Source organism: Ceratotherium simum, chromosome 18, assembly GCF_057802395.1.
Source record: "Ceratotherium simum simum isolate JZ-2026a chromosome 18, ASM5780239v1, whole genome shotgun sequence".
Taxonomy (NCBI): domain Eukaryota; kingdom Metazoa; phylum Chordata; class Mammalia; order Perissodactyla; family Rhinocerotidae; genus Ceratotherium; species Ceratotherium simum.
Genome location: NC_141917.1, coordinates 56,205,417 through 56,218,680, shown reverse-complemented (window position 1 = coordinate 56,218,680; position 13,264 = coordinate 56,205,417).

The following is a 13,264-nucleotide window of genomic DNA, read 5'->3' as shown; positions in this document are numbered from 1 at the left end:
CGCCTCAGCCACTGGAAGAAGCTGCACGCTCAACCCTGAGGACGCAAACGGGAGGCCTTGGCGGCTGGAGCTGGGGGCTGCTGAGCTGCAGGCTGCCCTGACCTCCAGAGTTGGGCTCCCTCTGCGGCCGGGCAGCCTTTGGGTGAGGCGGGTGAGCAGTGAGCACAAGGACCCCAGGCCTCTCGTCTGGCCTCCTCCGGGTCCCAGCCTCAGCACGCCCTGCACAGGGGGAGGGCCTTGAGGTGGGCAGGGCTGGGGCAGAGCCCTCTTGTCCTACCTGAGGGGGCCATGAAGGGTGTGAGGAGGGGAGGTCGGCCAGGTGTAGCCCCCTGGGGTGGCTGGGCCCAGGGGTCCGGGGAAGGAGGCCAGGAGGGGTCCGGGTGGGAACCAGGGAGGCCGTGGGAACAGCAGGAGCGATGCAGCTGAGAACTGAGGAAGGAGGTTGGCAGGATCAGGGACCTGAGTGGACATGGGCTTAGGAGTGAGAGGTATCAGGGCTCTGCCTGGTGACCAGCTCAGGGGCCCAGAGCAGACAAGGAGGATGGCCTGAGACTCAGGATGCTTTAGAGACATGTGGCACTGAGAGAGGGACATTCAGGGAACTCAGGGGCTGAGATTCTGGGAGGCGGGTCCTTCCCCAGCCTGCGATCCTGTGGATCACGTGGGGCACACAGTTGACACTTAATAAATGTTTTCTGGGAGAGAGAATAGAGAGGGCTGCATAAACAGGAAGGTCCTGGCCTGGGGGGCGGGGAGGTTTATTCAGCGTGCATTGAGTACTACTGTGTGCCAGCCTTGGGCTGAGCCTGAGATGCTACTGGGGACAGAGACCTGGGCCTGTCCTCATGGAGCAACAATCAAGCACAAAAGACACAGCCACAGAAATGAACATCTAAGTCTGAACAGAGCCACTTAGAAAGAAAAGAACTGGTTTTATGAGAGCTTATATCAGGGGGCCTGACCTGTGCTGGGGGAGCTGGGGAAAGCTTCTGGGGGGTAGCTGGAGCTAAGGGATGGAAGAACTGGGTGAAAGGGGCAGACACGGGAGAAGGTGCTCCTGGAAGAGGGCAGTGTATGTGCAAAGCCCAGCAGAGGGAATGAGATGCAGAGAGGCAGAGAGCAGCCTCAGCTCACGCGGGGATGGGAGCATCGGGAGGGGCAAGATGGGGCAGAGTCTCGGAGGGGAGTTAGGGTCTTATTCCTATTGGGCTGGGCGTCACAGGATGATCTGGAGAAAGCCCCTGCAGCCACAATAGGGAGTTGCCGGAGGGTTGGAGGCAGGGCTGGGGGCCTCGGGGAGGAGACTGGGTAGGGGTTGGGGAGAGAAGTGGGCGGACTCAGGATGTCTTTGCGGCTGAAGGGATCAGTTGTGCTGAGGGAGAGACTGGCCATGGATCAAGCTGATGACCAAGGAGGTGGTGGCCTTCCCTTCTGGGGACACAGCTCCACGGAGCCCATGGCCTGGGGGCCACAGGGCCTCTTCCATGGTGACCATCTCCTGGCGGTGGCTGTGGGCCTTGGGTAGGTACCTGTCATCTGGGGGCAGGAGAGAACATTGGGGAAGTGCTCGGGGCTTTGCTGAGAGCCAGCCTGTCCCACAGAGACCCTAGGGGAAACCCAGGCCTGCCCTGTGCTGGCTGTGTGAAAAGGGGCAGGTGCACACCCTCTCTGGGCCTCAGTCACTTGAGCTACAGGTCGGCATCAACGCCAGGCGCCAGGGTTGGCGAGTACTCACCAAGATGCAGTGTGAAGAGCCGTCACCGGTGGGGGCTCCTCTGTGCCCCTAGCGCCTTCCTGGTTCCCAGGAACCAGCACGTATGCTCCGTGCTGTCTCCCTGAGGTCCTCAGCAGGACCGAGCCCCTGTTGCCCACGGTGTCACCTGCAGGGCTCCCTCCCTCTCCGTCTTGGGTCTCCACCCCTCACAAGGGCTTCCTGGGGTCAGCTTCCGGGGGCCCCAAACTAAGACAGGCCCCAAAGCCACTACCAATATCAAACAGTTAGCAGTTGAATGCCACGTGGGCTGGATTTGCTCGTTCTTTCTACAGCCCTCTAAAGAGGACCCCCGCCTGCACAGGCACGCCTGGCCAGACCCTCCTCACGCCTGGGATTTTGACCTGCCAAGCTCGGCATGAACATCCCAGTGTCACAGATGCAGAAACTGAGTCCCCAGCCACAGGCCACGGGTCCACAGGGGCAGAGGGGCAGGGGCAGCGCTGGAGTTTGAACCCTTCCCACCCTCCCAACTCTTCCCAATGGCCCAATCTGTAAGAAGTTTGGGGGGCGAGTTGGGAGTGAAGTGTACTTTGCGGAGCAGATGTGAGGAGAGCCAGGCCCACTCCAGGCCAGGACTCAGTTTCCGGAGGCTTTTAAACTGCCCAGCTAGGGAAGATTGAAAGTTGGCTTCTCAGCCCCTCCCTCTGCCAGGTGCCCCATAAAATGGCAGGAAAGCCACATTCTGCTCCCCGCCCTCCCCCCAGCCCCCAGCTCCAGTCTGGCCCTCAGGAGGCCCAGGTGGGGAAGGGTCCTGCTAACAGTAGGGGACGAGCCCCCCACCAACACACACACACCTCCTGGGCTTCAGCCGCCCAGGGCCTGCCCCTCCTGGCGCCTGCCCACTCCAACCAGGCTGGAAACTCTCCTCAAAAGCGCCAGCGCGCTCCGGGGCCAGGCCCTCTGTTGGACCCCTCAGGTCTGCCCAAGGCAGCGCCTACGGTGAAGGTCCCCAGGGTGAGGGGGGACCAACCCGGCTGACTGAGCAGTTCCTGACGCTACCAGAAGGGATCCTTCAGTTCTAAAGCTCCCGCTATGTGCTGTCTTCAAGTCCAGACTGCGGATTCCCCTGTGGCCTCGCCACAACCTCATGGGCCCATTTTGCAGAAAAGGAAACTGAGGTTCAGTGCCCGCCCCGGGCCCCCAACCTCCTGGCTTCTCCTTCAACCACAGCCTGTTGCCGACTCTCCTCTCCTGGAGGAACTGAGCGAACAATCCCCGAACATTTATTGAGCGCCGGCTGCACGCTGAGGGTCCAATCTACATCCTCAAAGTTCGTTCTCCCAATAGCCCACTGAGTGGGTAAACTGAGGCACGGAGCAGTTAAGGAGCTTGCCCAAGTTGTCACAGCTGGGAAACGAGGGGCCCAGTGTTGAGGAAAGGGCTCCACCAGCATCCATTCTACAGAGGCGAAAGCTGAGGTCCGGAGAGCGACGTAACATGCCGGCAGCAAGGACGGGCAGAGGCGGCTTTTGGGGTGAGGCTATTCCCGTGTGCACTGTATAGAGGGGGAAGGCAGGGCACAGAGAAGGTCAGCGGGCTGCCAGAGGCCACACAGCTGCGGGCAGAGAGGAGAGGACTTGAAGCCGGGGCGCAGCCGGCGGGGTGGGGCTACCCCATCGGGTGGGGCCCGGGCGGGGCGCACCTGTGCTCAGCACAGGGGATGGGCTTAGGGGAACTGGCGGCGGGGGCTCGCCTGGCGGAGCGGGGCTCCTCGCGGGGTGACGGGGTGAGGCTGGGGGCGGGGTTGCCCCGTTTGGTGGGCGGGGCTGGGGCGGGGCGGACAGCGCACCTGTGTGGCGCAAGGGCGTTCGAGCCCCCGCGGTCGAGGATGTGCTGGTGCCGAGGTTAGGCGGCGTAGCCGCGGGTGCTCGCGCACGCACTGCGGCGTCCGCTCCCGCAGCAACTTGGGGCGGTTGTAGCAGAGGCTGCCGGGCCACGTTGTCCACGCACTGGGGGAGAGGAAAAGGGTCTGGCCTCAGCTCCTCGTCAGGGAAATGGGGCCTCGATCCTCACCTCCTGTCTGCGCCCCACTCCCCCGTGCCTCTCTAGGCCTCAGTCTCCACATCTGACAAATGGGTACGCCAAGCCCAAGCCAGAAGGGGCCTTTTGTGCACCAGAGCTGGTCTCTTCCCTGCTCCCCAGTGGCCTCAGAATACAGTCAGACACCTCCCCTCTCCACCCTCACCTCCCTCCACTCTCTCCCTCATTCACTCCTGTCCAGCCAAGAGTATCCCTACTGGTCCTGGCACAGAGCAACAACACACCCACCTCAGGGCCTTTGCACATGCTGGTCCCTCTGCCTGGACAGCCTTCCCTCAGCTCTTCCTCCTGACTGGCTGTTCCTTCAGCTCAAATGCCACCACCCTGGCCAAAATAGCCTTCCCTCCCCCCAGTTTCAAATCCATGAGAGGGAAAAGGATGTAGGGCTAACCAGATAGTCATACAAAAAAGTATAAAATCGGGTCCAGCGCCGGCCCCGTGGCTTAGCGGTTAAGTGCACGCACTCCGCTGCTGGCGGCCCGGGTTTGGATCCTGGGCGCACACCGACACACCGCTTCTCCCGCCATGCTGAGGCCGCGTCCCACATACAGCAACTAGAAGGATGTGCAGCTATGACATACAACTATCTACTGGGGCTTTGGGGGAAAATAAATAAAATCGGATCCATACCTCACTAGGTACAGTAGGATAATTCCTAATGGACCAGAGAAGTCCTTGTAAACACACACCCTACAACCACTAGAAGATGATTCCACGGTCCCCTACGGTCTGGGAGTGGAGAGCACTTTCCTAAAGACCATTCAAAGCCCAGAAGTAAGAACAGAAAGTGTATGTGTCTGTGAATGTGTAAAATAAAACTTTTGCATGTCAACAAATATCATTAGCAATGTTTTATGATGAAGTGGGAAAAATCTTTACAACTTATATCACAAAGGGTTAATATTCCTAATATATAGTTTCCAAAAATAAGGAAAATCAACTACCCCATAATAAAAAAGAGGCAAGAGATCACAATAAATAAATGCAATAGCCCTGAAAACATGCTTAACCTCACTCTAATAAGAGAAATGCAAGTTAAAACTACATGGAGGGCACCCTCTTTGCCACCTTCTCTATCTCTTCCTCCTTCTTGCTGCCTGGAATGCAGATGTGATGGCTGGAGCTGAAGCAGCCATACTGGACCATGAGACATTGGGCATGGAGGCCAAGATAGAAGGAGGCTGAATCCAGAGGACTTTGTGGAGCAGTTACAATGTGAGCCCTGGACCATCTACCTCTGGAATTTTATAAGAGAGAAACTAAATTTTCATTTTGTTTGGGGAAAAAAAAAAAAATGGGTGGCTTGGTGGCATAGCAGTTAAGTTTGCGCACTCTGCTTCAGTGGCCCGGGGTTCGCAGGTTCAAATTCCGGGTGCGGACTGATGCACTGCTCATCAGGCCATGCTGTGGCAGCATCCCACATACAGAAAGAGGAACATTGGCAACGGATGTTAGCTCAGGGCTAGTCTTCCTCACACACACACACAAAAAAACATGGAGATAGACGTGTGACCCTACATCCTTGGTGAGGCTGTGGAGAAACAGGTACTCTCATTCATTGCTGGTGGGAATGTAAAGTAGTATAATGGCGTGGTGATGGAAGGGAATGTGGAAGTATGTAGCAAATCTACATGTTCATTCATCCTTTGAATCAGCAATCCTATTTCTAGGGATCTATTCCAAAAAGATGTGTGTACAACGTGCAGTGATAACTAAGACTGGAAACAACCCAGTGGGGCAGCGGGATGAAGTGCCCGTGCGTCCACCCAGCGGAGCACACACTGTGCAGTGCATTGAGGCAGAGTTGCGTGTTACTGGAGTCACCGCGAAGGCACGTTATAAAGAGCAAAGAGCGAAGTAGGGGAAAGTTCGTGTAATATGCTGTCATTTATCAAAGGGAGACTATGAATGTATATTTATTTGCTTGTATTTAAAATGGAAGAATAAACCTCAAAATTTTAAAGGAAGAAACAGGATGAAATGGACAGGTGAAAAGCTGACTTCTCGGAGTTCATCTTGTTTTGTAAATGTAGCTTTGGGATCATGTAAATGTTTTACATAGTTACAAAACAAAATTAAATGAGAGAAAGAGAGAGAGAGCCAAAAAACTTGAAATCAAAATGAGACAAATGAACCAATTGTGTTTTTGAGTTGGTGTCTCAGCCCCACAAACAGGAGTTATTTCAGATGACTTTAAAACACGGCTGTCTGAACACAGTGCGCAGTACACGCCCTCGTGGGCTCCCCCCCAAGGACAAAAAGAACTGTAAAAAATCTTAAGCTGTTTTTGACAATCATCATATTAGTGATAATATTGGTGTTGCTATTCTGAAACTATTACGTATATTTTAAAACCAAAGCAATAAGTAATTTTGTTAATGTTAGGAACCAAGATTTTCAGTGTTACAGGAAAGATGTACAAATATAAAAGCAGGAAAGTTAAGTAAAATTCTGCCAACCTAGATAATTGAATTGAAAAATTAGTAGGAACACAGAACATATTGTCTCTTGAAAAGAAAAAGTGGGCCCTGGCTCCGTCCTCCGGAAAGGCCCAGAAGCAGCGAGCTCCCTGCTGCCGGCATGGTCTCTAAACGCCACCCGCCACTCCCACCACAGGAGCCGCGGCTGCTGAGGGAGGGCTGCTTCCAGGTCCTGGCAGAAATGCGCCAGAGGAGCCAGGAGTGTCTTGTGAGACCAGAAAGCAAGGAAGCTTCTGAAGATCGGGATCATGTCAAAGGAGCAAAACCCTGAAGGGTGCCCGCGAGCTAAAGATGGGATGAGTGAGCAAGAGCCAGCTTGAGGACCCGATGGACTGAAGCACGTCGAATGTGTTCAAGATCCATGAGTTCACATTGATGCTCAAAGGAAGGAAGGAAGAAGGGATGGAGGGAGGGAGGGAACGAGAGAGAGGTGTATTTCCTGAGTGTCTGACGGAAGGTGCTCAGAATCACCCCCTCTCCTCCACTCTGGGCCCACATGCACTGAGCACTTGTCGGCATTTGGAAGCCGGTGTGTCTGGGGAGCCCTTGCTGCTGTCCTGCAGGGCCTGGAGCCAGCCTGCCCACCCCGCCCACACCCATCTCAGGAGCACCCTGGCTTTGCCCCTTTCTGCTCTGGGCCTCAGGGTGGACAAGGTACCCCCCTGGGCCCATCCTCAGCCTGTCCCGGAGAGGTCCAGAGAGGCGTCACTCAGAAGACCCCGGCCTCAGCTCCCTTCTCAAGGCTGGGCAGCTAGGGAAGACTCTCTGTACCTCAGTTTCCCCACCTGGGCTGCCATGAAGCTCAAGGTCCTGTGGATGTTCCGTCACTGGGGTGAGGTGGGGGTGGGGTCCCCGGGGCCCAAATGCCCCATCTTGTCTCCAAGTTGGGGGTTCAGGAAGGGCAGTGGGGGCCGGCGAGATGAAGCATCCCACGGGGCAGGGGCGGGGAGGCAGAGAGGAGCACGGAAGGAGGCATGGAGCGGAACCACGGCTCTGGTCAGCGTTGGTTAGGTGCTGGCAGGCCTCCTGGCTTCTCAACCATGTGATGACAGCAGTTGTCGTGGCTGGACCCCACCCTGGCCCATGGAGGAGGGCGGAGGAGGCCGCAGTTATAATTACGCAGGTCTTCCAGAGAAGGAAACTGAGGCTGAGTTGCCCCAGGGCATGCAGGCAAGCGAGCACGGAGTTGGGGCCTGAGCTGCACCCCCACCTCCTCCCACCCCCACCCCTGGCCCTGGCCCTGTTCATGCCTGGGGGCTTCTCCAAATTGGGGAAAGTGTCAACAGTCCAGCCCATACCTGGGCCTCAGAAGGAGTTCTTGTCACTTCTGGTCGCTCAACCCCTACAGTCTGTTCACTCATTCATCCATTCACTCATTCATTCTACAAAGATATTTTGAGGCCTAACCATGTCCTGGGCCCTGGGCTGGGTGGGGAGGGGTACAATAAGCATAAAAGGCAAAAATATAAACAAGGAGAGGACACACGACAATATGTACTGAGAAAGAAATCAAACAGGACATGGGGGATGGCCTGGAGAGCATGGAGGTGGCGCTACTGTCTCCAGGAGAGGCAAGGAGTCCCCTCTGAGGAGCTGACATTTGACCTGAAACCCAAAGGAGGCAAAGAAGTCAGGCACATGAGATCAGGAGGAAGGGCATCCCAGGTGGAGGGCACAGCACATGCAAAGGTCCTGAAGTGGAAAGGATCTGGGCGTGTTTGAGGAGCATGGAGGAGGTGCTGAGGCTAGAGCAGGGTGAGCAAGGTGGAGAGGGAGGGAGAGGAGGCCAGGGAGATGGGCAGGGGCTGGGCCTCCTCAGGGGCTGCAGAGAGTGAGGGGTTTCTATTCTAGGGTGATGGGAGCCACAGGCATGTTTTGAGCGGGGGAATAACTTGGTGTGGTTTTTAAGTTCTGGAAAGCTCCCTGTGGCTGCTGTAGGGAGAAGGGACTGGGGCATGGTGGTGTCAGGGAGACCAAAGATGAGCAGGGGCAGCCTCCGGGGGAGAGAAGGTCTGCCTGCGTGGGGCGAGGGATCATGAGAAGTTAGCTAAGTGGGGGAATGTTCTGGAGGCTGAGGGAAGAGAGGAGTCTAAGGAGACTCCTGGATGTCTGGTGTTTGATGGAGACTTTCCCTGACTTGGGGAGACTTGAGGGGCACTGGGCAGGTCTGAGGGTGGCCTGGGAGTCTCACATCCACATCTCCCAGTGGAGGAAGGCGCTGGACCTGAGCATGACCTTGAGCTTCCCCTTGGCAAAGACGTGCTGGACCTTCCACACAGGGAACACACACACAGCCAGATGCTCCCCCCTCCCCTCAGAAGAAGGCAGGAAAAGAAAAATATTAACAAAGGTGGGGTCTGGGCGGGCAGGAGGCAGAGTGAGCTGTTTCACCATCCCTGCAGGAAGGAAGCAAGTTTGAGCCGGTCCGCGCCTCCCCGCCCTACTTCCTTTGGCAGATGCTCCACAACGTCATTGCGCTTTGCTGACGGGGCAAAGCTTGCTGGGCTGGCTGGCCCTTAGGACAGGCCACAGGGGACCTGGAGACTGCTCGAGTTGAGTCACACAGATCGGAGTTGGAATCCCTGCTCCATCCCTGGTTCCCTGTGTGAGCATGGACACGGATGGGCTTTTCAGGAAATTGTCCTGGAGCAGCCAGATATCCATGTGGAACATATGGATGTGCACCTTGATCCCTACCTCACGCCATATACAAACATTCAACCTGTGGCAAAGCCCTTTCTTACTCTGAGCCTCTTGTGGGGGACAGTCCCCACCTCGAAGACCTGTTGTGGGATTGGGTCCCCGTAGGCCTGTTATGCGGCTGGCACTCAAACAACTACTGCCATTATTATTATTATTGTTTCTTTAAAATTCTATAAGGCACACACGTAACTGCATGTAAAACTGGAGAAATCTGAATAAGGTCTGTCAACGTATCAATGTCAGTTTCTTGGTTGTGATACTGTACTGTAGTCATGCAAGACATTCCCACTGGTGGAAGTGGGGTGAAGGGTACCCCAGATCTCTCTGTATTTTTTCTGTTTTTTTCAATAGCTTTGAGATATAATTCACATACTATAAAATTCACCCTTTTAAAATTTTCAATTCAGTGGTTTTTAGTATATTCATAAAGTTGTACAACCATCAGCACTAATTCCAGAAAAGTTTCACAACCCCCCAAAAAAACCTCCGTGCCCATTAGCAATCACTTCTCATTCTCCCCTCCCCCTACCTCGCTAATCTTTCAGCTGCTAATCTTTCTGTCTCTTCACATTCGCCTCTTCCGAGTGTTTCACATAAATGGAACCATATACTATGTGGCCTTTTATTTTGTGTCTGGCTTCTTTCACTGAGCATCAAGTTTTGTTTTGTTTTGTTTTTTTCTGAGGGTGATTTGCCCTGAGCTAACAACTGTGCCAATCTTCCTCTATTTTGTATGTGGGTCACCACCACAGCATGGCCACCGACAAGTGGTGTAGGTCTGCACCTGGGCACTGAACCCAGGCCACCAAAGTGGAGCACACTGAACTTAACCACTAGGCCACGGGGCAGCAGTGTGTTTTTAAGATCCATCCATGTTGTAGCATGTACCAATATTTCATTCCTTTTTGTGGCTGAGTAATATTTCACTGTACAGAGATTTCACATTTTCTTTACCCATGCATCATTTGGCAGACATTTAGATTGCTTCTACTTTTGGCTGTTATGAATAATGCTGCTATGATTATTCACATACAACTTTTTGTATGAACATATGCTTTCAATTCTCTGTCTTTTATTTCTTACAGCTGCATGTGAATCTGGAATTATTGCAAAATAAAAAGTTTAATGAAAATGATAAGACTTGCAATGCTGGAGGATTAAGATCACATATTGAAAATAACAGAAAACAATAGATACTATTTTGCAAAGTGGGGACAAGCTCTATGAAGACAGTGGAACGCATATAGCTGTTTGAAACAAGATGATGTACGGGGCGGGGCACAAGGGAACCCTCCAGATTGAGCTGGGTGGTGATTACCCGGGTGTGCCCACATAAAAAATTAACCAAACTCCACACCTAAAATTAATGCACTTTACGCATGTTCCTGGGTGTACGCTATACCGCAACAATAGAGAAAAATGAAAAATATAAGTTTATGCTTCACAACAAATTTGAAAAAATATTATAAAAAAGGCAAATAGAGGGGTTAAGGTGGTCCATTCAAGAAAAAAATGAGGTATATCTATGTGTATAGATGTGCGTATATATTCACAACACAGAGCTGGTGAATAAAACCATTTTCAGATCAACATGTAGGACAGAATCATGTTTCTGTGAAGTTAAGAATGTAGATCTACATTTCTGTATGTGGATGTTTATACTTGGCAGGTGTGGCCCCGGAAGTGTGCTTGTCCAGCTGCTCTCAGAAAGGAGGTGGTGGGCTTTCTCTCTTTATTCCGTAGAACCCTGTAAACTTGAATTTTTCACACTGAGCATATATTATTTTTTATTGAGATATAATTGACTTATAACATTACGTTAGTCTCAGGTGGACAACATAATGACTCAAGATTTGTATCTATTGCGAAATGCTCACCACAATAAGTCTAGTTAACACCCATCACCACACACGGGTATAAATATTTTTTTTCTTGTGATGAGAGCTTTTAAGATCCACTCTCTCAGCAACTTTTTTTTTTTTTTTGTGAGGAAGATCAGCACTGAGCTAACATCCACGCCAATCCTCCTCTTTTTGCTGAGGAAGACTGGCCCTGGGCTAACACCCGTGCCCATCTTCCTCCACTTTATGTGGGATGCCGCCACAGCATGGCCTGACAAGCGGTGCGTCGGTGCACGCCCGGGATCTGAACTCGGGACCCAAACTCCGGAAACCAGCAGCGGAGCGCGCACACTTAACCGCTACGCCCTGGGGCCGGCCCTGCAACTTTCAAATATACAACACAGTAATAAAACTATAGTCACCATGCTGTACCTTACATCCCAGGACTTATTTATTTTATAACTGGAAGTTTGTACCTTTTGACCCCCTTCATCCATTTCACCCACCCAACCTATTTTTGTATTTAAAATGAAATAGAAGGAAAAAAATTTTTTTAAGAGTTAACTTTTCTCCTAATCACTTTACTCTTTTGTGCCTGACATGGATCAAATCTGGACCCTGGACAAGTCGCCTACTCCTTTCTGGGCCTCAGTTTCCTCTTCTGAAAAGTGGAGAGAAATAGCCCCTGTGAGGGGAATCTGGATGAGCCAGCACAGCCTGGCCTCCGGGCAGACAAGCTCTGAGGTGCTCTGCACACTCCAGACTCCCCGCGGGATCAGCCTGAGGAGGGGGTGGGGATGGCGGGGTGGGTGGCTGCCACATCAGCTGCTGCAACTTTTGTGTGTGTGTGTGTGTGTGTGTGAGTGTGTGTGTGTGGGGGGTATGCATATCTTATTTTTGTAAGCAGAGGAAAGAGTTATAAGAATAAAGTTTTAAAAAATGTCCTGGGCACAGTAAGTGCATTATCTCAATCTTCACTGTGCCCTTGGAAGTTAACACAATTATTGTCCCTCCTGCTGTACAGACAAAGCATCTGAGACCTAGAGAGGTGAAGCTACTTGTCCAAAGTCACTCAGCCTGTGGGCAGAGCTGGGATTTGAACCTGAGCTGAGTCTAGAGTCTTTGCTCGTCAGCACTCGCTGTTCTTTGTCTCATGAGTGTGGGGAAAACCGCAGAAGCAGCCTTAACAGGGCTCGTCTCTGGGTGGAGGAATGAGAAGAAACAGCTGCACGTTTCTGTCTGATCCGTATCGTCTAAGTCGTCTGCAGTAGATGCAGCGTTGCGTACTAAGAAAAATAAATATTTCCCTCTAAAATATTAATGCCTCTTGTTTTAGAAATGATAGGTAATTTCGGTTTATTTTTTCTTTCTGCTTATCTTGTCAGTTGCTTTTCCTCCAGTAGAGTCATATTACTTGAATAACAACACAAATGTAATGAGACCATTTTTATTTATTTATTTTTTATTTATTTATTTTTCCCCCAAAGCCCCAGTAGATAGTTGTATGTCATAGCTGCACATCCTTCTAGTTGCTGTATGTGGGACGCGGCCTCAGCATGGCCGGACAAGCGGTGCATCGGTGCGCGCCCGGGATCCGAATCCAGGCCGCCAGCAGCAGAGCACACGCACTTAACCGCTAAGCCACGGGGCCAGCCCTAATGAGACCATTTTTAAATTCTGGACAGCAGTGCAGGAAAATGCCCCCAGTGATGATCTCTGTGCTGAGCAATTATGGGAGAGGTTGTGTCTTTCTTTGTTTTCTTTTCTGCTTCTTTGATTCTCCATCAGGAAATTGCCCAAACTTTTTATAATTAGGGGAAAATGATCACACAAAACCGCGGGTGGAGCAATTCCTCCGGGTCGCCCTCTGGCAGAGACGGGCCTCGAGGGTGGGCCTCGGCCCCCTTCCCAGCTCCAGCTCGCCTGGGCTGACGGGCAGGCGGGGCCAGGGGCTCTGCATTTCCTGAGAGGCGCCAGCTCTGAATTCTCAAGCAGGAAGCCTCTCTCAGAGGCTCAGTAAATGGAGATGAGACTCTCTCCTCCCGACTGTTGGGGTGAAGATTACATGAGGTGACGCAAGAAAGGGAGGGTCCCGCCTGGCCCCAGGTGGCAGGTCAGAGCCTCCCATCACCTTCCCGCCCCACAGCCGAGGGTTCAAACCCAAAGCTCTGAGCCTTCCTGAGCAGCTGTTTTTGCCTCTGGCAGTGAGCGCCTGGCATGCAGTGGGCATCATATTATTGCTCTCCAGAGGCACAGAAATGATGTCCTCTTACCACTGAGGCAGAAGGATCCGGTAAGAGAAAGTTTCTCTCTAGTCTTCAGTTTTACAGGACGTTGAGTGGAAGCTGGTCGTGGGATGGAGCAGAGCCGGCTGACCTTGAGGAAGGCTGTCCACTGCTTCCGCAGGAGTCCTTCCCCCAGCGGCG